The 21,673-nt window shown below is 37.6% G+C and overlaps 1 protein-coding gene and 1 long non-coding RNA gene across 4 annotated transcripts in view; one reads left to right on the top strand and one right to left on the bottom strand.

Annotated features, from left to right (window-relative positions):
- Positions 1-21,673, bottom strand: part of LOC126354165 (biorientation of chromosomes in cell division protein 1-like 1) — an 89,999-nt gene that overhangs the window by 24,758 nt on the left and 43,568 nt on the right. The gene's annotated exons all lie outside the window — the stretch shown is intronic.
- LOC126354166 (uncharacterized) overlaps positions 1-21,673 on the top strand; it is a 92,111-nt gene that overhangs the window by 29,892 nt on the left and 40,546 nt on the right. For both annotated transcript variants that reach the window (XR_007565268.1, XR_007565269.1), the window contains one exon: positions 656-830. This is a non-coding gene — a long non-coding RNA (uncharacterized LOC126354166). The remainder of the gene's footprint in view (positions 1-655; positions 831-21,673) is intronic.

Raw genomic sequence — 21,673 nt, 5'->3', positions numbered from 1 at the left:
GTAAAAGTCATAGAGGGAGACCAAGAGATGAATACACTAAGCAGATTCAGAAGGATGTAGGTTGCAGTAGGCACTGGGAGATTAAGAATCTTGCACAGGATAGAGTAGATGGAGAGCTGCATGAAACCAGACCACAACAACAACAACCTCAACTGGAGACTCCAGCCAAAAATGCACATTGCAAGGCAAAAGAACATGCGTGTGATCAAAAATGTTATTTCTGCAAGAGTTGTTAGATCAAAATAGTGAGATCATTACAGAGATGTAGCACCATAACACAGTTCATAATATAAAATTTTTCTGTCTCAGTTGCACATTATTTTTATTAACATATGACTGGGTTCAATGCCTTATGTACTGTTGTCAAATATAAAATGCTTGGTTACATATAGCATGCCAATGTGACTTGCATACATGTAGCATACCAATGTGAACTGCAGTTCTTTAAGCAGCAGACTGTGCTTCGTCTGCTGTTTATGATGCTGTAGTTCACATTCACATGCTATTTACAGTCAAGTGTTTTATATCTGTAAAGGGTACGTGAGACACTGAAATCAGTTATTTTTATTAATAAAAAGATCTTGCGATGAAAGCATAAAATTACATCACTTTTCCTGTAAGAAACATGAATTTATCCAGAGATTTATTATTACAGACAAGGATTGGCTGGGCTACTAACAAATACAGTAGCTGAGAATGACAAATACAGGAACTGAGAAATGGTGACACACTGCCACTAAAAATATACAATAACAAAAACAAATCTGTTGTCTGCAAGTTTACATGTGGATCTTGTGTTATGAAAAACTCCAAAGAACCAAATGACACAAGTGAGTACACAGATTTATTTATTTATTTTCTTTGAGTGATTCATATAATTCAGGGCAGTAAGTGTGTACAAAAGAAAACTCTTTTGCATGTAAATTGTCCGTCTATGTCTCAGCTTGCACTGAATATACACTAAGGCGACAAAAGTCTTGAGACAGAAATATGCACATATACAGATAGCAGTAATATTGTGTACACGAGGTATAAAAGGGCAGTGCATTGTCGGAGATATCATTTGTATTCTGATGATTCATGTGAAAAGGTTTTCGATGTGATTGCAGCCACAGACAGGAATTAACAGTCATTAAATGTGGAATGGTTGTCATTGCCAGACGCATCGATATTCCATTCTGGATATTGTTAGGGAATTCAATATTCAAATGGTTCAAATGGCTCTGAGCACTATGAGACTTAACATTTGCGGTCACCAGTCCTCCACAACTTAGAACTACTTAAAAATTACAAACCTAAGGACACCGCACACATCCATGCCCGAGGCAGGATTTGAACCTGTGACCGTAGCAGTCGCGTGGTTCCAGACTGAAGTGCCTAGAACCGCTCGGCCACACTGGCCAGCGATTCCATATTCAGAGATCCGCAGTGTCAAGACTGTGCCGAGAATATCAAATTTCAAGTATAGCCTCTCACCATGGGTAACGCAGTGGCCGACAGCTTTCACTTCGTGACCAAGAGCAGTGGCATTTGCTTAGAGCTGCCAGTGCTAACAAACAACAAACACTGCACAAAATAACCACATAAATCAATGTGGGACATACGACTAATGTATCCGTTAAAACTGTGGAAAAATTTGATGTTAATGGTGCACCCAACACGAATCCGCTGAGTGAGTAACTCACTTGCCACTCCAAGTGTCATCTAGCGGCATTTTGTAAACCAGACATGTCAGTCTGTCTAGTATAATCTGCTCCCTGTTGCGAAATATTATAATTTGGTGTGTTCATAACTGGACTTTCCAGGTCCTTTGTTCATGCAGGTACTGACAAGCAGATGCCTCAGGCAGTCTGGAGACATTGCAGCAGGGACCTTGTGAGGTACTATTGAATATCACATTGTGCACTTGTAATGTAATATGGAATAAAGTGTTTTCATGTAAAGATTGTGTTACAACTCATCGTTGTGGATTGGAAATAAGGGGAGGGCTGTTAGTCATCTCATACTACACACTCGAAACTTAAATGTATAAATGCAGGACCAGAGGCTTGCAAGTGAACCACATACAGAATCCCATTAAACATTTATGGGATGTAATTCAGCTTGTGCACAAAATCCTGCACCATCAACAATATCACATTTATGGATGGCTACAGTGGCAGATGGCGCAATATTTCTGCATTGGATTTTTAACAATTTGTTACGCCCATGCCATGTCGAGTTGCTGCACTATGCTGGGCAAAAGGAGTTCTGACATGAATTTAGGAAGTATCCTATGACTTTTGTCATCTCAGTATATTTAAAAGAACACATGGGTGCCACTGAAACAAGCATAAAATTATTCACAAAGAGCCAAACAAATGAGGCATAAATTTGTTTTCTCTTGAGTGGTAAAGAACACAGAACAGGAATTCCAATGCATTCACATATGCAAAACAGAACCAAATAACTTTTGTGAATAAATATTCTTTAAGTCTGGAACAAGAATAAATCACTCATTGCTAATGAAGTTATATGAGTAAGTTTTTTTTTCTTTAAAAAAAAAAAAAAGCTGGGGAAAGAGAAATAACTTTTCTTGTTAAACAGACAAGAAGATCTTTGGAAATTAAGTAATGTACTGATTTGAAGGAAAAAAGCATACAAGGATTCTTAACACTTAACACTTGTAAATACCTCCTCAATCTATCTAAACAACAGAAAGTAATGTAATCATCCATTGTTTCCCATTACAATTCCTACACTTTTCTATGCACCTGCTTTGGTGTTCTGCAAGTTACGTTAATTTGTGGCAAAACCAACTGTTCAGAACATTTATGTTCACCATCAGATGATGATGAAAAGCAATTCACTTTGGTAATCCATGGGACAATCAATGTATTAGAATTTTTTGATGACTGTGGAGAGCATTAACATCAGCAAACAAAATACCTTTCAATAATAAGTCCTCAAAGATTATTTCAGTTGCAGGATTCTGCTTGTCATAATGCACATCACAATAACAAGAACTGTATGCTGCATGCATTTCACTAAATGTGCAAAATCTCTGAAGGATAGGATTTTCAAAATGAAACTGTGACCAAATAAAGGCAGGCAAAGTTTTTAGTAACCAGCTAATATCACAAAAAGGTGATACAACACTTAGCCTTTGACAGCAGCACAAAGGAGGAATAATATACAAAAGTGGGCTACGAAAAAGGTGATTTCCTTGGACTCTTAGTACTCTTATTTACTGAATGAAAGCAACTCTAATTTAAAAAGAATTAGAGCTTGTATCATGTAGTATTTTTGTATATGTTAGCTGCAGTCGAACAACCTGCGATGTTTTTACTTCTTTATTTAATTGTAGAAAAAGAAAAATATATAACTGTTCCTGCAAGTAAATGAATTGTGCATTTATTGTATGTAATATACAGAATAGTCAACCACACGCTAATTCTAGATATAGATTTCATTGAGACAATCTTCACCTTCATCAGGAGGCTTTAAATGGTACCCTGAATAACAACTTGAGGTACTGACAATCACCATCTGAATACATTCCCAGATGATTAATATAATGAAACCTCTTGCACCAATATACTCTTTCAATTGTAACATTGTCAAACTAGTGTGCTACAATAGTTTAACAATTCTCTTCACAATATGTACTTGGCAGTTTTCCGGTCAGTATACACACTGTGTTGAATTTCTCCGACCTCTTATACTTCATTCTTGTACGAGTGCATGCTGAAAAGCAATGCTTCCAAATTTTTTGTGAAAACTCTGAAAGCTTAAAATAAAATAAATGTTATTAACATTTTACATCTTTATTCTTAATGTTGACATATTTATTTCTCATCATAGTCACCCTGGTGACAAACACATTTCTCCCAATGAGAGGACCAGTTTGTAGATACTGTCATTGTAGAATGTTTGACTTTGTTGATGGAGCCACAACCTACCTCTGCTTTCACCACTCCATCACTATCAAAGTCAAGTCCTCCAAGATGTTCTTTATGCCTTGGAAACATGGAAATCAGATGGGATCAAACATGAAAATCAGATGGGGTCAAGTTAGGACTGTATGGAGGATGATTGATGACAGTGAACCAAGGTGTTGGATAGTTGCTGATGTTGCAGCACTCGGGTGTGATCTCGCATTGTCATGCTGAAGGAGAGTGTGCTCTGTGTGTGGATGAATTCTTCAAATTCGAAACTCAATTACAGCATGCTGTTTCTCATGCAATGACATAGTTACATTACACACCACCATGTTACACTATACAATTCGGAGCCTCTAGTGGCAGAGGGCTGCAAATATGTAGATGTGACAAATAAGGATGTAGAATGTTAATAACGTTTGTTTTATTTAAAAAGCTTTCAAGATTTTTCGAAAAAAAAGTTGAAGGTATTACTTTTCAGTATGTCTTTGTATTTGCCCTTCTGTAACCTACACTTGCTGGCTAGTTTCTTCATGTCAATAATTGTAACAATATGTAATATGCTTTCCTAAATCTTTTGTGGACAATTTTTCAACAACAAAGTCTGATTTGCGCGGTGATGTTACAACTAAAGCAGTACACACAGATATTATTATGGTAACCAACTAATTGAATTTAGTGTTTCCTATTTAATTGTATTACACAATACATCTCAAAACTGAAACTAAGATAAAGAGATCTTTTGTCCTCCAGCTAAAAATTCAGCTTACTCAAAGAAAATCTAGTGCTTATCCAAGGCAGATGTTTAAAGGATTATGTGTGAATATGGCAAACCTTCCACTGGACATACAACACACACTGTTCAGGAGCTTGCTGCGAAGCACTAGTGCCATTCTTGCCTTTCTCAGGTCAGCAAATATACTACTGCAGAACTTTGCATTTCCACGGATAATTTGAGGGGCTATAATAAAACAAGAAATGTGGCCCATACATCCACCTTTAAACAATCAATGGAAATGTGAGTTAGAAACCAACAACTAGGGACAGTAGTTCCGGATTTCCAATACGAAACTCTATCTGCTATTTCAATACACAAGGACAATCAATAAGTGAGTCTTCACTACAGAGATTGCTAAGGAAATTACTGACATAGTTTAAACATATGCCTGAGTAATGCCCGCCCAGCAGCTAGTGAGTAAACAATACATGTGCTAGTGGGCACTTAAATGGAGCAGCTCACTGTATTTTGCTAGTTTATACCAGAAGCTGGTCAGAAGATAACGGATTGAAATATTGTATCAGCAAATTATGTACTTATTGGCAGTTTCTGTGATAGTTTATGGGATATTTGCATTGCCTACAACTGTCAGTATTATTGGAATGTGAAATTCTGTACGATTTATAGTTTATGGGATACTTGCATTGCCTACAACTGTCAGTATTATTGGAATGTGAAATTCTGTACGATTTATTTAAAGAAAGGAAAAATAATCCACTCGCCCCTCCACACACGCATGCGCACCCAAGCAAAATATAACACATTTCCAACTATATCCAAAATATTAACTTCTCTTAATACATGTAACACACAATTTTGCATCTTTTATGCACTCAGAACAGAAAAGGTGGTATATTTTCACTAGGTTCTCCTCTCTCCCCTTTGTAGACATTTCAGCTTGGAGAGCTGACAGTATTTTGATGTTTAGTTGGTATAAAATAGATATTCTCATACTCAATGTTTTTAATCTATTCCTAGATTTACATTTTCTCTCCCTTCAGTGGTACTTGTTAAGCACGCAAATTCCACTTACATATAGACCAAAGCTACTACTGAGTTATTAAAGAGTCAAACTGACACATCAGGAGAATAGTAAGTTAAATAGTTGGCATTTTCTATGCACTTTTACAGTTTAATTCTCAAATTAGTAGTGGTAGGATGGACACGATGTGTGCAGGCACAGGAGGATCTGACTGCTGTCCCCGAACAACCGAAGACTGAGTTGCTGGTCAGCTGTCAGCAGGCAGGTGCCCTGGGATATAGCAACAGTGAAGCATCTGGCACATCATATGGGACACCTCAGGTGTCACTTGTTTTGCCCATGGCATCTGCTACCATGGTACCTTTGAGCATACGTGATGCTCTCACCACAGAGCAAATGGCGGGTTGTAACATGTTCATGTAGCTTGTGGCAGTGTGTCAATGTAGGGAATGGCTGTCTGGCCTCCCCTGTTCACCCTATTTATGGACATGTGGGTGCTCCTTCAACAGCTTCTGACCAGGCACATTGGGGGCATGGTTTACTTGTTATCAGAAGCTTCAAATAATGTCAATGGCCGGAAAGAAATCCAATGTGCACTCAGTATGTCTGGCCGGTGGGTCTTATCCAAGATGTGGCTCTTGTCAGCAGTAATGACAGCTGTGCTTCGGTTCTGAGGCTATTTTTGATTAGTACAGGTGGCTGGCAGTAGAGCTGAAAGGTGCTAGCCTCATTCGTGGGATGCAAGTCACAACCTGCAGTATTCTACCCAGAATTGATTGTGGTCCTGTATTTTAGAGCTGAGTGGAGGGCCTCAAACAGTTGCTCCATCGATTCTGTAATGTTCTTGGTTTCTGATTTCTGGACCTGCATTAATGGATGGAGAATTGTAGGGTAGCCACCAGTAGGTTGGGGTGCACTACACACTGGAAGCGTTACTTGGGTAGCTGAGTGCTTGTGGAGTGCGAGCTTTTTAGGAACATGATAGTTTTACATTGTCTGATAAATGCTCACCAGTCGATATGTGGAGAGGGAAATCAGATCCATACACAGTGTAGGCAATTCGGCTGTCAAAATTTTAACAGTAATTTGCCAACTCATTTGTAACAGAGTTTCTGCATTTACTGCCCAATGAGAAATTAGTAGTGCTCAAATTATTGTTGGAACCGAAAGCTAGATGAAACTTGAAGCAGAAACCTCTGAAATATTTAACAAGGCATGGAATGTATATTGGAAAGAATGTTTAGACAGATGATGGATAGATGCAACAATCAAAATATTTTCTCTATTGAAGCTGAAATTGAATATCACTGTCTACTTAAGTGAACATGAGTAACCTGTCTATGTGAACTCAAGTTAATCATTGTTTGTTTTTATTGGCCACCCAATTCTGTCGTAACAGTCGTAGAATCATTTGAAGGAAGTCTACACCTGGTAGCAAGGAAATAACCACACTATGCAATTTTAGTTGGAAGTGACTTTAACCTACCAAGTGCAGACTAGAATGTTTACAAATTCATAGCAGGTGGTTGGATAGACAGTTTTGTGTAGTAATACTGAACTTGTTTTCCAAAATCAGTCTTGAGTAGTAAGTCTGACAACCGATGTGAAGTGGAAATGTTTTAGACGTTGCAGTTACAAACAGACTTGACTTTAGTGAAAGTATCACTACAGAGACAGGAATTAGTGTTAGTGTTCATGATGATGTCATCACTTACCTAAGTCTATAAATCCATCTTAAGACTACGACAGTCTTTATGCTGGAAAGAGCAGGTAATCAGTAGTCAGCATCCTACAGAAACAGTGAATGGGCAACATGTAGTTCCTCTATGATGGATGCAGGAGAATTATGTGAAAATTTTAAACTGATTGTAAATCATGCTCTGGAGAAGTATGTACTGAGTACATGGATTAATGAGGGAAAAGACTCATCGTGGTGTAATAACAAAATTTGGAAAACGCTGAGTACATGCAGAATTGTTGCACTCTTGAGGGGGGAAAATGTGGAAATGTTGACAAGCAAAGTTTGTAGAAATCTGTGTGACTGTAAAAATATTGAGACACAGACAATGCATCAACTTCCACTGCCATGCCATAGCAAAGAATCTTGCTGAGAACCTGAGAAAATTCTGGCCCTACATAAACTCACTAAGCAGGTTGAAACCTATTCAGGTACTCATCGACCAGTAGAAGACAGCAAAAAGGAAAGCTAAAGTTTTAAATTTTTGGTTAAAAACATTATTCATGAAGAGAATCACACAGACATACCATTGTTTGATCATTGCTCTGACTCCCACATGGAGGACACCGAAATAGACATCCCTGGCATTGAGAAAAAACTGAAGCGTTGAATCCAGATTTTCTTTTACACAGAGTACTCTATGGCACGAACTTGTAACTTAGCTTGCATTTATAGTGAATCTTTCACCCAGTCCAAAGTCCCAAGTGAATAGAAAAAAAGCATAGGTGACTCCTGTATAAAAGAAGAATAAAAGAACAGACCTAAAGAATTAAAGACATATACTCTTAATGCAGGTTTTCTGTGGAATCATTGAGCATATTCTAAGCTTGAATATAATAAATTCCCTTTGGAGAGAAAAGCTTATATCCACTAATCAACTTGAATTGAGAAAGCATAACTTGTGTGAAACTCAGCTTCCCTTTTTATTGCAAGATATCCCGCGAACCGAGAAAGAAGAATAACAGGCAGATTTGATTTTCCAAGATTTCCAAACAGCATTTGACACAGTGCCCCACTGCAGACTGTTGACAATGGTTCCAGCATATGAAGCGGTTCCCCGATATGAGCATGGCTCAAAGACTTCTTAAGTATCAGAAGCCAGTATGCTGTCTTCCACGGTGGGTGCTCATCAGACACAAGGATATCATCAGGAGTGCCCCAGTAAAGTGTGTTAGGACACTCTTGTTCTCTATATACGTAAATGATCTGACAGATTGAACACCAATCTGTGATTGCTGAATATGGTGTAGTATACAGGAAACTATCACTGTTGAGTGACTGCAGAAGGATACAGGATGACTCAGACTGAAAGTCTATATGTTGAGATGAATGGCAGCTTGCTATAAATGTGGAAAAATTTAAGTTAATGCAGATATTTACGAAAATCAGTCCTGGAATGTTTCATTACAATATCACTGGTGTGCTGCTTGAGTCGATTAAATGTCCAAGTGTAACAGTGCAAAGCAATATGAAATAGAATGAGCACGTAATGGTTGACTTTGGTTAATTGGGAGGGTTTCTGGAAAGTATGGCTCGTCTACAAAGGGTCTGCATACAGAAAATTTGTGTGACTTATTCTCAAGTATTGCTTGAGTTTCTGGGATCCCCACCATGTTAGGTTAAGTGATGGTAATCAAAGCAATTCAGAGTGAGCAGCTAGATTTGTTACCACAAGTATTACAGTGAAGACAAAGTTCTCTTTGCGAAACTCTGTTGAGAAAATGTATAGAACAGCATTTGCAGCGGACTGCAGAATGTATTTACTACTGTGAATATACATTTTGCTTAAGGACTACAAAGACAAGATAAGGGAAATCAGGTCTTGTACAGAGGTTAATAGACAGTTGTTTTTCATTCACTTCATCTGCATGTGGAATACAACCGGAAATGACTGTAGTCAAATTTAAAATTACTTGATAGTTGTGTAGTTGGTTTTCTCCAATCAGAGTGCTCAACGTCATGCCTGAACTGTTTGCTGTTGCCAAACAGCAACAACAATTAGTTCACTTCCAATTCCTTGTCCAGCTTTCTTTCTTTACCTGTTTCAGCCTCACACATAGAAAGTTGTGTTTAAATCTCACCAAATACAGCAAAATATTTCATTTCTCTAAAGCTAATCAAAAGACTCTGATTACTATTTTCATTCCATTAATTGCATAAAATGTAATCGTTTTATTTTTAATACTTTGCTGCATCATTTTCATCATCATATTTGCTTTTTTATTTGCTCTTATTTTTCTTCTTATCATTCTTTTTTCATTTGGAATCTGCTCGTGTTGCCTATAATCTGCAACCAGGACTTCTCATTGTTTGGTAATGTGGCATCCCACACCCAGTGTGAGGATAGTTTCAGGTAACCAATGACAGCGAGAAATTAGTTTGCTTTTAGTACAACTGAAATTTTTCTGTCTTGAGTTTGATCATAGAGATTAGCTTTAAAACCATGAACAAAGTGATCAGATTTTAGTTCTGCTGCAGATTGCTGATCATCATTTTCTCGGATACATTTCACACATGATGTTGTGGTTAGGTTAGAACATGAGTTTAAATTCAGGGCAACAAAACCCTTCGTCTGCCACATTTCAGTCATTACTCATTTAAAATCAACTGTCAACAGAGCATATCCCATTTCCATTGTGCCTCATGTTGGACATTTTCAATATTGTGTTACACATTAACAGCATTTGTGAAGCAACTTGCCATGTTTGTGTGTCACCTATAACTGGCAGTAGCATGCAGCATATGTGGCAACACTGTAGCAGCAAGTGACAGATGTCAGCTATCAAGTAATTTTAATCAGACTACAGTACTGGTACATATTACCCTCCACCACACAACATATGGTGGCTTGCACAGTATGTATGTAGATGCGTCAACACAAGTAACTTTAACATAGGGGCAGAAACAGTTGTACTATCTTCTATAAAGAAACCTTTAGGTAATTATTTAGTATTGTAATTTTTGGATAGCTGTTGAAAGGAATCTAATCAGGTGTACCTGCCCTATGGCTTGTGGAATTATATGAGTTCACTTACACAGTGTTCTTTCTTAAAACCTACATTAACACATAAAATACGAACTGAGACATCACATTAATACACATTTTCACAGCATTAAAATTTAATATAATCTTTCTGGCTCTCAGCTATGCAAAGCAAACCAAATTCTAAGCTTCCAGCTTAACAAGCTGCTGTCACTGATTGGCGGCACATACTAGCTGATGTATGGTTACGTTATTGTGCTCATGCAGCTCGTGCTTCATTCATTGTTTATGTAATGTATTTTTTCACGCCATGCTCATTCCAACATCTTAAATTTTGCATGTGGTTATAGTTGAAATGAACACTAACTTGAAAAGTCAGGCACTAGGAAATATAAAATGAAAGCTGAACTATAAAATGAAAGCTGAATATTTGATCATACCTTCTGGAATAGTATTATAAATTCAGCTGAAGGAGAAAATATTGAATTATATTTGTTAAAAGCCCTATTGTCAGATGGACAACACATCTTCTGTAACTTCATCATCATCATTAAAAAAACCGAAAGGAAAACAGAAGATAACATCCCAAAAAAAAGATGACAATTTTCAGCTGAGCTCAGGACAGCAAACCCAAGTGCAATGGATGTAGAACACATATTAACAATACACTAAGAACCGAGAACAATTGGCAGCATCACTGTGTAATGAAATCACCATCAACCAAATACTTGTCTGTAGTTACCACATACAAGGGCAAAGAGTACTTGACTGAAAGTTCGTGGACTTTGAACCACTTCATCTGGCTTGAAAATAAAATAAACATTCCTCATACATAATCTGAGACATAAAATTAAATGATACTGAGAACATTTTATTGATTATTCAAATTTGATGAACATGGTGAACATGGAAGTACTGCATTAACGTATTTCAACATGCACAACACGAAAACTAACACTACACAATCAATATCTCTAAACAGTAAAACATATCAATCAAGACGACTGTGTCGAAAAGGCAATGAAAAATACTTGGATCGAGTTATACAAAAAATCATAGTAGAATTGCACATGGATCTCATGAGTGTCACGCAATTGCAAGGTTCACACAATGGAGGAAAATGAATACGAAAGAGACTTTGATTAACTGGAAAAGGACTATAATTTACTGTAAAAGTGAATGAATTTAATTAGTTGTTTCACAAAGAATTACCCTTTCCATCAGTAACAAAAACAATAAACAGTAATAAGTACAAAGCAGAACCGTGTGAAGAGAAGTAAATGCAAATGCAAAATAGCGAAACTACAGCTTAACACCACATTTCTTTACACTTCAAATACCTTAGATAGAGAGATAGATAGATAGATAGATAGAGAGAGAGAGAGAGAGAGAGAGAGAGAGAGAGAGAGAGAGGAAAAAAAAAAAACACGCACATTTGCAAACACTAAAATGCACATGCACTTACATTTAATTAGGTATTATTTTTCTCTAACATGTTGTATCAAACAACAAAGTTACGCCTTCTTTTTAATAGTACAGGCAATGAGTTGTAGGGCACATAAACACAATTGAAATCTTAGCTAGCTTTCGGACAAATCCTTTTCCAGAGCTCCAAGCTGCAGACACATACAAAAATCTGTACGGGTGTGTCTGTGCTCTATAAGCTTTGAAAAAGAATTCATTGAAAAGCTAACTCAGCACCTTTTAATAACTCAGAGGCGCTGTTGTTCAGTGAGTTGTCTGTTACCTTTATTCTTTAAATTATTTACATACCGCTTTCCATTGCCATACTTGTTCTTATCAAGATAATGATGCACTCTTCTCTGTGATAAATGCTGCAATACCCTATGGTTACAGTGCCTGGAAATGTACTGTTTATGACACTGGTGTTTATGGCCTATGTGTATTATAGCATTCCAACTTGGCTAGATGTGCAAGTAGTTTGTTACATGCATTACCACTCTCACCTGCTGATAAAGTATCTGGTGCAAACACCTAGCACAATCATCATAAAAGGTCTTTCAGAGCATGAGGAGAGGAAGAAGATCTCAGATCACTCATAGTTCTTACTGATTAGAGTGACACACACACTAGAACTGATTGATCAACTATGCTATTTTAACAGTCCACTGAAAATTTTGGGCCAGAAACAATCAATCATGGCATAGAAGACAGTGCAATGAACTGAGAACGTACTGCCTCAAATAAAATAATCATTCAAAGACAAATCACCTCTTAATATCTCTACACACAAGACACAGCCTTAGCCAGTCATTTGGAGCACCAGCTGTGCAATCTGGATTGTGCAACAAGAACTGGCAATTACGTCAACTCAAACATAATAAACAAAATTCTGTTAACAGTTGTTCTGATGAGAAACTTGCTGTGGATGAGATGAAATATGAAACCATTTCTGAGATTATGTGTATGGAAGCAAGCAGTATAAGGAGTTGTAAAAGAAAAGCATTGACTCACTGAAGATGAAAAGAAAGTTGGGAGATGTATTTAGATGGTTCAGCGTCCACAATACTACACACAAAACAGAAAGATCTGGACTCACGTACCAGTATGGCGCACAGTTATAACTTTCACATTGGTCAAGATGACTGAAAATTCAACCAGTGAGTGAAAGTTTCAGTGCAAAAACTAATCATAGGTTTGGTAGAAACCATTATTTCTCCCAAAGGAGCTAGTTCTATTGGATCAATGGAGAGGCTTGATAGGGAATCGAATCACAGCAGAAAACCTACACCTCCATCCACATTTGTACTTTGATAGCCACGGTATGAACATGCATCAGCATCTCAATGCCTCTTCCCTTCTTTCCATTTGTGCAAGGTGCACTGTGTCCAATTAACACTGAGTTGTTTTCATTTCACTATCTTGGTCATGCAGGAGAGATATGTGAGAAACAGTGTTTTATACGACACAAAAATTGCTTCAGTAGTGTCTCCCTCTGAAAGCATATCTGTGATGTTACCACCCGAAAGCATATCTGTGGTGTTATCATACTAACTGAGAAATCATGTGGTAAATCACACAGTTCTCTCAATCTTCTCTGTCTGTTCAATTAGCCTACCAGGATGAGTTCGACATGGACAAAACACATCATTCCAGAACCAATTAGATTGAAGTTTGGCAGAATAGCACTTTTGGCAATTACACATCTTTAGGATTCTTCCAGTCATGTATTAGCTTTCCTCACAACTACGTACATGCAATAATTCTACCTCGATCACTCCAGAAGGATGTTGTTAAATATTTATTGGTAATCATCATATTCAATGACTGATCAGGAATGACATAAACAATACAAGGTCTTTATCCTTATTACTGGTGGATTGTAGCTGTGAGTTAGGCATTAGAGCCTTGGTCATAAAAGGGAGGGATCAAATTTAATATTCCAAGAAGGCACATGTTTTAATCCGCCACATGGATCAGCCTTCTTCTGGTTTACACTCTTTATATGTGTCATGGAAAGACATCAATTATATGACTTTTCCATAACCAAAGGGCAGTTTCAGCTTGATTACAGCAAAAGACGCTAATTACTACTTCTACGTAATTCTAACATGTGATTTGCTGCACTGTTAAATTTTTTGTGACAGCATGCAAACTTCTACACTACTCTATCCTGAGAAGAAAATGACACTGCCACCGTAAATAGGGAAATCTACAGTCACTTTACAATAACAACACAAAATGAACAAGACTACTTGTATTTTTGAGAAACTATTTATTGTTACTCACCATAAAGAAGGTACGCTGAGCAGCAGACAGGCACAATGAAAAGACTGTTGTTACAAATTGAGCTTTCAGCCGAAGCTTTCTTCAGTGAAGAAGTTACCCCAAATTGGACTTTCCATCGTTTGAACTATTTATTGTGGCTTATTAGTTGGGGACCTATTCTTTTTTACTTCTGACTGTGTCCTTACAATGAACAAGTTTCATGAAATTGATCAGTTTGGTGGCAGTTGATGAGTAGTTTAATACAGATGTGTTATGGTGCTTGGCTACAAATATTTTGTGCACAAGATCCAACACAAAATAAAAGAGACCGATGCTGCAAATTTGTGCTCACAAATATGCTCAATTAATGACCGATTGTCTTCAAACTATGATCCATTTAAGTTTACATCCATCTTCATTCACATCTTCTTCCTCTTCTCAGAATAGTTCCATATACTATTTCCTGCGAGTCTGCAAAGAAGCACTGCAGTTTTTGCCTTCCAGTAGTGTGTAAGAAAATGAACTAAAGGACTCTTCCACTGCCAATGAAATTGTCAACTTCAAAGAAACTTGCCACAGAGTTAGGTCATTTTGTGATTAATCGGATGATGGGAAACCTTGAGACATCACTTTAGTAATGGAGGAAATGTATGGTTAAAAACTTTACAGGGAGACCAAGGCCTGAAATTGCAAGCAGATGCAAAGGGATGTAGGTTACAATAATTATGCAGAGATGAAAAGACTGTACAGGACAAACAAGTGTGGAGAGCTGCATTAAACCAGTCTTTGGACTGAAGACAACAAAACAGCAACAATAAGTTTGGTCCGTGTATAGTATTTATAACATTGAACATCTCTTCTAATTTACACTGCAAAAGATTTCCTCAAAATCTGCAAATGCATGCCATTAGTACATATGAGTTAATCCTTTGATTATAAGACAAAGTCAAAACTGTTTTTGGACACCTTTGCCCACTCTGATGTCAATTATTATTCTCTAACACCTTTACAAGTTTTCTTTCTGTTATTCCCTCAACAACAACTTAGCAACGTGAAAGGAACTGATTCTAATTTCTTTGGCAGTGTGATGTCAGTAAGCAATATGTCTCTAATTTCAAAAGTTTTGTACAGCATACTGAGCAATCTAATTATTCAAGATATAATTCATGACAATGATAATTCTCAAAAGCTAAAGAAAGAATAAATAAAAGTTGGGCACACTTCCTACAGATTGCTCGAATTTCAGTTTCTCTAAATACAAATCCCAGTTTGTATTTTTTGGAGCAATGCGAGAATGGCTGATTATTTTACTATATAAAAGAAATAGAAGTGTTCTTTTCCAATATCACACATGTGACACACGCTTGGGTAGTTAAAAAGCTGAAGAGCATAATCTGGAAAGCAGAAAGATTTTTATGGTACTGGATTTTCTTACAATTAAAATTACTCATCACCATTTAATAAGTTGCAGTATGCAGTCAACATCCCTTGTTAATAAATTAGTGGACAAATATCAATTATCATTACTTTACATATCATATCAATGCAATTTGAAACTGATGCAATGCCTGTTAATATGCCCCAAATGTTTGAAGAGTCAGCTATGTGAAAGCTCCTTGTACCGTTATGGACAGCCATGCCTGATCCTTACACCTGGTTTTGATGTATTTTTTCACCTTGTTGCTTTTCTTTGTGCTTTATGGTACCATATTTACACTTCTGCTATTGATACATTTCCTTCTTACTTCCCAAATCTGCATTTAATATTTCTCTGTGGAATGTCAATTTCTCATACAATTACACTCTACAAATGCATCTTTTATCTTACATTCTGCAAATGTTTCTTTTACCTAGCTAGCTTCTTTGGGATTTCTGCTATACTGCTGGTTTTCTTTCTTCAAAGGAACAAAGATTCTCCATGGGTGATAAAGTCATTAGAAACAGCACACTACAGGAATTACACAAGGATACAGAAGGACATAAGCCATTTCACTTTGAAAAGTTATTCCGGCATTTACGGTAACCATGAACAACCTGAATTAGGATGGCCAGATGAGGATCTGAATACTGGACTTCCTAAATAAGAGTACAATTAAACAATGGAAAATACAGGATAGATTAATGACAATAGTATGAAAAGAATAGTTGCTACTCACCATATAATGGAGATGTTGAGTCGCAGTTAGACACAACGAAAAGACTGTCAAACAAAGCTTTCGGCCAAACAGGCCTTCGTCAGAACACACACACAGACACACACACAGTCTCTGGCTGACAATGCCAGACTGTTTGGCCAAAGCTTTGTTTGACAGTTGTTTCGTTGTGCCCATCTGCAACTCAGCATTTGAGCTATGTGATGAGTAGCAACTGTCCTTTTCATAATACTGTCATTAAGTACATGTACAGTGCATTAATCACTGTCCCTTGCTTTGTAGGTTTATTTTACATTCCATGTATTCTTGATTTATCTTCATTCATACCTAATGAAGTAGTAATGGACTTGCAAATCCCTACCCAGCCACCTTAAGTTCTCTGCAAGTGCCTGAAATTATGTTTAGTGAATGTTACAACAGTTCCTTAACCAAGCCTTAGTTACTATCTTCCCCTATCTTCTGAGTTAACATGTGCTTTTTCCAATTACCTTGATGTTGATGATTTAACCTTCATTAATTTTTCATTACATCCATAAGCATAATTCACTAGTTTTTATTTTGGCTACCTCTCTTGTCTAGCCATACGTTTGTTCAGTCTGGACTTCTAGAATATAATACAGAAGGAATAAATTCAATGAACTACTCCCAGTTTTTCACTTAGTTCAGAGGTCACTATCTCAGAGCATATCAAATTTTACCATCAATTCTCAAAATCCTTCCTTCCATAATTTGATTTTCACACTAATTTGGTTACAGCCCTACTGCATATCTGCACCTTGGTATGATTAATATTTTTAATGCACATGTTTGTTGCAACCTCATACCACTGACTGGTTCACACCTCTAGGCCAACAAAATACCCTAAACTTCTGTGTAATTAACCATTCTATAATTAAAAAGCTGCTGGCAAATTGACTTATCTTATGTTGGCACCACATGGAAATTGCTCAGAACTTTAGCAGTGTGTGGGATTTAATACAGAATTGTTAAGCAGTAAGGAAGGACATCTACATGACCATTATTGATACACTGTTATGGCCATTAAAACGGTGCATTCACAACTATTAATCTAGTTTCCGGTAAACTTTACTTCCTGATACATAGCATGATTTAATCTAAATTTACAGTTATGCTCTAAGATACTGTAAACTTTATAGCAGAGATGTATCAGTTCCAATGTTAATTTGTTTCTCTTCCTATGTTATTCACATGTGCTGTGTGCCAAATTCTACTTGCAACATCTAAATGAACTCTATGCAGTAAAAATGTAAGGGGGTATGGTGATGCGTTCTAACAGTCCCTTAAGAACACAGCTTCCTTGAATTTTAAGTGCAGTCAGGCAAACTGATGCATAATGTTCATGTTCAAGTGCTTGCAGAGCACCTCAGGAATGATGACCAAATACACACATCTACATCTACATAAATACTCCACAAGCCACAATATAATGCACAAAAGATGGTACCCAGTACCACAGTTGGTCATTCCATTTTCTGCAGCACTTGAGAAGGTCCGCTGTCTGCATCCCTCCATACAGGCTCTGATTTCTCTCATCTTGTCTTCATGGCCCTTATGCGTGATGCTTGTTGGTGCAGTAGGCTAGCTCCAAAGGCTGATGCAAATGCTGGTTCTCTGAACTTTCTCAACAGCATTTTACAAGAAAAACATCTTTTCTTCAGGAATACCCATTCCACTACATGGAGCATAACTGTAATATTTAGATGTTGATTGAACCTATCAGTAACAGATCTAGCAGCATGCCTTTGAATTGGTTCTATGTCTTTCTTTAACACAACATGTTGGGGATACCAAGCACTCAACCAGTACTCAAGGATGGGTTGCACGAGTGTCCTATATGCAGTAAATTAACCGACCTTACATGTCCATTTCTACTCATCTTTGTTACCTTACATTTTCCCCACACACCGAGCAAGCTGCCACACTGAAACTCCAATCAAATCATTTTGTATCCTCCTAAAGACACTCAAAGATGACACTTCCCCATGCACTATAGCATCATCAGCGAACAGTCAGAGATTGCTACTCATCCTATACTTACGATTTTTCATGTATATAGAGAACAAGAATAATCCTATTACACTCCCCTGAAGCTCTCCTGATGATACCTTTGTCTCTGACAAACACTTGACATCCAGAACAACACACTGACTTCTATTATTTATTCACACCATTCACAAATCTGACAAGATATTCCAAATGCTCGGACTTTTGTTAACAGTCTGCAGTGTGGCACTGCTTTTCAGAAATCTAAGAAAATGGAATATGCCTGCTACCATTCATCCAAGGCATCAGGATATTTCATAAGAAAAAGGCAAGTTGAGTTTCACACAAGTTGATATAAGCTTTTCTCCTTCAAGGAGATTTATCATAGTCAAACACAGGAAATGCTCAAGAACTCTAAATTGAACATGCATTAAGCATATTGATCTGTAATTTTGTGGGTCCTCACTATTGCCCTTCTCATTATGGATGTCACATAGGCTTTTTTTCCTGAGCTTGGAACTTCCTGCTGGGTGAGAGAGTCATGATAAATGAAAGGTAATTATGGACCAATGCCAAGGAGTACTTTCTGTAAATCCAAATTTGGATTCCATATGGACCTCTTGATTTATCTTTTTTCAACTCTTTCAGTGCCACTAATGCCTATTTCTCCATATGGGAGATTGTGCAGAGGCCAAAGAATGGAATGCCTATATGACCTCATGGATTTTTTTCAGATGTGAGTTCTAAAACTTCAGCTTTTTTTTGTCTGTCTTCTGTTTTCACACCAGACTGGTTTATTACTAACTGAACAGTAGCCTATGATCTGTTTAGTGATATCACATGGGACCAATATTTTCTAGGATTCTTGACAAGATCTTTCACTAGCACATGACAGTGGAAGTTTTTGTATGCTTCCTGCATCAGTCTTTTTATAGACACATTAATTGCTACGAACTTTTTCCTATTGACATTTCACATTCTTTTTTGACCCAAGAATACTGAAATCTCGGTTTTCTCAGCATTCTTTGAATTTTGTCATTAAAACATGTTGTCCTTTATATACTGAATTCTCGAAAGTGTGATTTACATCCAGTTTAAAAATTTTCATAATTCCTTAATATCTGTCATATTGGATCTAAATGATGTCGATTCTCCATCTAAGTAGGATGCTAACACTGCTTATTTGCTCTTTCCAAAAGGTTTCCCAACCTTCTTGAAGCATTTATTACCTTTAGTAACCACTGTGGCTATGATGGCATATTGATCACTATATTTCACTCTATAACATTACCACTCTACAATATTCTCATTGCGCATGGGTTGCCACACTACTTAATGAAGACAGTTTTCAGAGAAAAGATTTATAATTTTTAACACGACTATCTGTCCATACTATCAGCAATGAATCCTCTGACATCACAGTTTATATTTGGTCAGTTCAAGTCATCTGCAACTGATTCTGCATGATCACAGTACTTTTGCACAACCACTTCAAAACTTTCATTGAATGATTCTACAACTGTTACACCAGGATCAGATCAATAATAAAAACATTCAATGACTGTCTCTGTACGTCTATCTTTTTAGAGATGGTTGTGGGACTCGTCTGTTCGATACAGGATGTCAAATTAAACACCTTTCAGCTATCTAGTTTCCGAACTTGTTTTAGTTGGCTACTAGTTTCAGCATTTTACTACACCATCTTCAGGCCAACTGAGTTGGCAGATGAAGGTTGAAGTGAGGTACTCATACCAGTATTGCTGGCTCCTGGATTGATCAGAAAAAAGGTAGAATCTTCCTACACGTTGGTCAAGGGCCTGAAGATGACATAGTAAAATTCTGAAATTAGTAGCCATACAAAACAAGTTTGGAAACTAGATGGCTGAAAGGTGTTTAATTTGACACTGTGATCGACCTGAGTTCACCTAGTGTAGTTACCCACATCTATATAACTTTGCAGACTCAATTTAGACCTCAACCCAGTAGAGAGCATTGTAGTCTGGGCACCTTGCCTACTCATCACTACACTGGTATCCCTCCGCTGGAGAATAGTTAGCCTTCACCAGACCATGGTTGCACCCAGTACCAGTCTGGGCTTCATGCCCGCTGCACCAGCAGACCACCGATTGGAGTCATAGCCCTCACTGTGAGCACCTCTCACCAACGCTAGGCTGGACTGCTGTCTGCCACCCCCAGGTGCCATGCCACAATGGACATCATCCCACTAGTAGCTGCTGTCACTGAGCTATCACCCCTGTTAAGTCCCATAGTGCTCAGAGCCATTTTTTGGGCTATCACCCCCAACAACTATCGATGTCCAACATCCTGGACGCAGTGTCAGTATACCAACAACTATCATTGTCGGGCCATCATTTCCAACATCTGCCAACACTTGACACTATTGGCGTCATTCTACCAGCAGCCACCCTCGTTGCACCTTTCCCTGCGACATCTGTTGATGCTCAATGTACCGGAAGTATCGTTGTCCCACCGGCAGCTATCATCACCAAGCTACGCCTCCAACATCTGATGTCCCAAAAGTTTATCACACTCGTAAGCACATTCTACGTGCCAGGTTGGGTCCTACCATCGGTCATGCTTGGCTCCTTTCCCTCTGTCACTTACAATGACTCATAGCTTCATCGCATCTGTGGTGCCTGGGCAATGATTGAGAGTGACATTTCTGTTTGTACTTAGTAGTGTGGACATTTGTCACGAACACTGTATTTGATTTCTGTTTATTATATCAATGATAAATAGTTGTGTGGCAATTGTGGGTTTCAGTGGTAGTCCCTTGGCCATGGATACATAACTATCAATTACGAAAACTTCCAATGTACAGTCATCTTAATTATTTAAAGATTTCAACTTTCTACATTGAACCTTCAAATGTTTTTCTTAGATGGAATACTCATACTCCTCAGAATTCTCCTAATGAAATACACTGCATTATTTGCCCCCCCCCCCCCCCCCCAAAAAAAAACATAACATTAATGTATACGTTTCATACCGCACCACTCCGAACGCCTACTCAGAAAATTTTATAAATGTCGGACTTACGTGATTAGTCAAGTTATAATGTACCTAGGGATTAATTTATCTCACGTGCATTATGGATCTTTAAATTATGTGTAGAACTCACAGTTGCTGAACGAAGCAGCACTGTAGTCAAGCAATCTCCTGACTTTTACAGTTATTTTGGTGGAATCACTATGAACAAAGATATCCCATATGAGAAATCTGAGAGAGCTACTGACTGAAGTACTAAGTTACTTATGCATGTTTTGGATGGTGTTATTAAACATTCCACAGAGTCTTGCCTGATGTTGCGTGTTTCTGATCCAGAACAAACCACATGTTATTCAGTTACTAAATGATCAAATCTA

This window comes from Schistocerca gregaria, chromosome 3, assembly GCF_023897955.1.
Source record: "Schistocerca gregaria isolate iqSchGreg1 chromosome 3, iqSchGreg1.2, whole genome shotgun sequence".
Taxonomy (NCBI): Eukaryota; Metazoa; Arthropoda; class Insecta; order Orthoptera; family Acrididae; genus Schistocerca; species Schistocerca gregaria.
The sequence above is the reverse complement of the archived record's forward strand: the minus strand, read 5'-3'. Positions and strand labels throughout refer to the sequence as shown.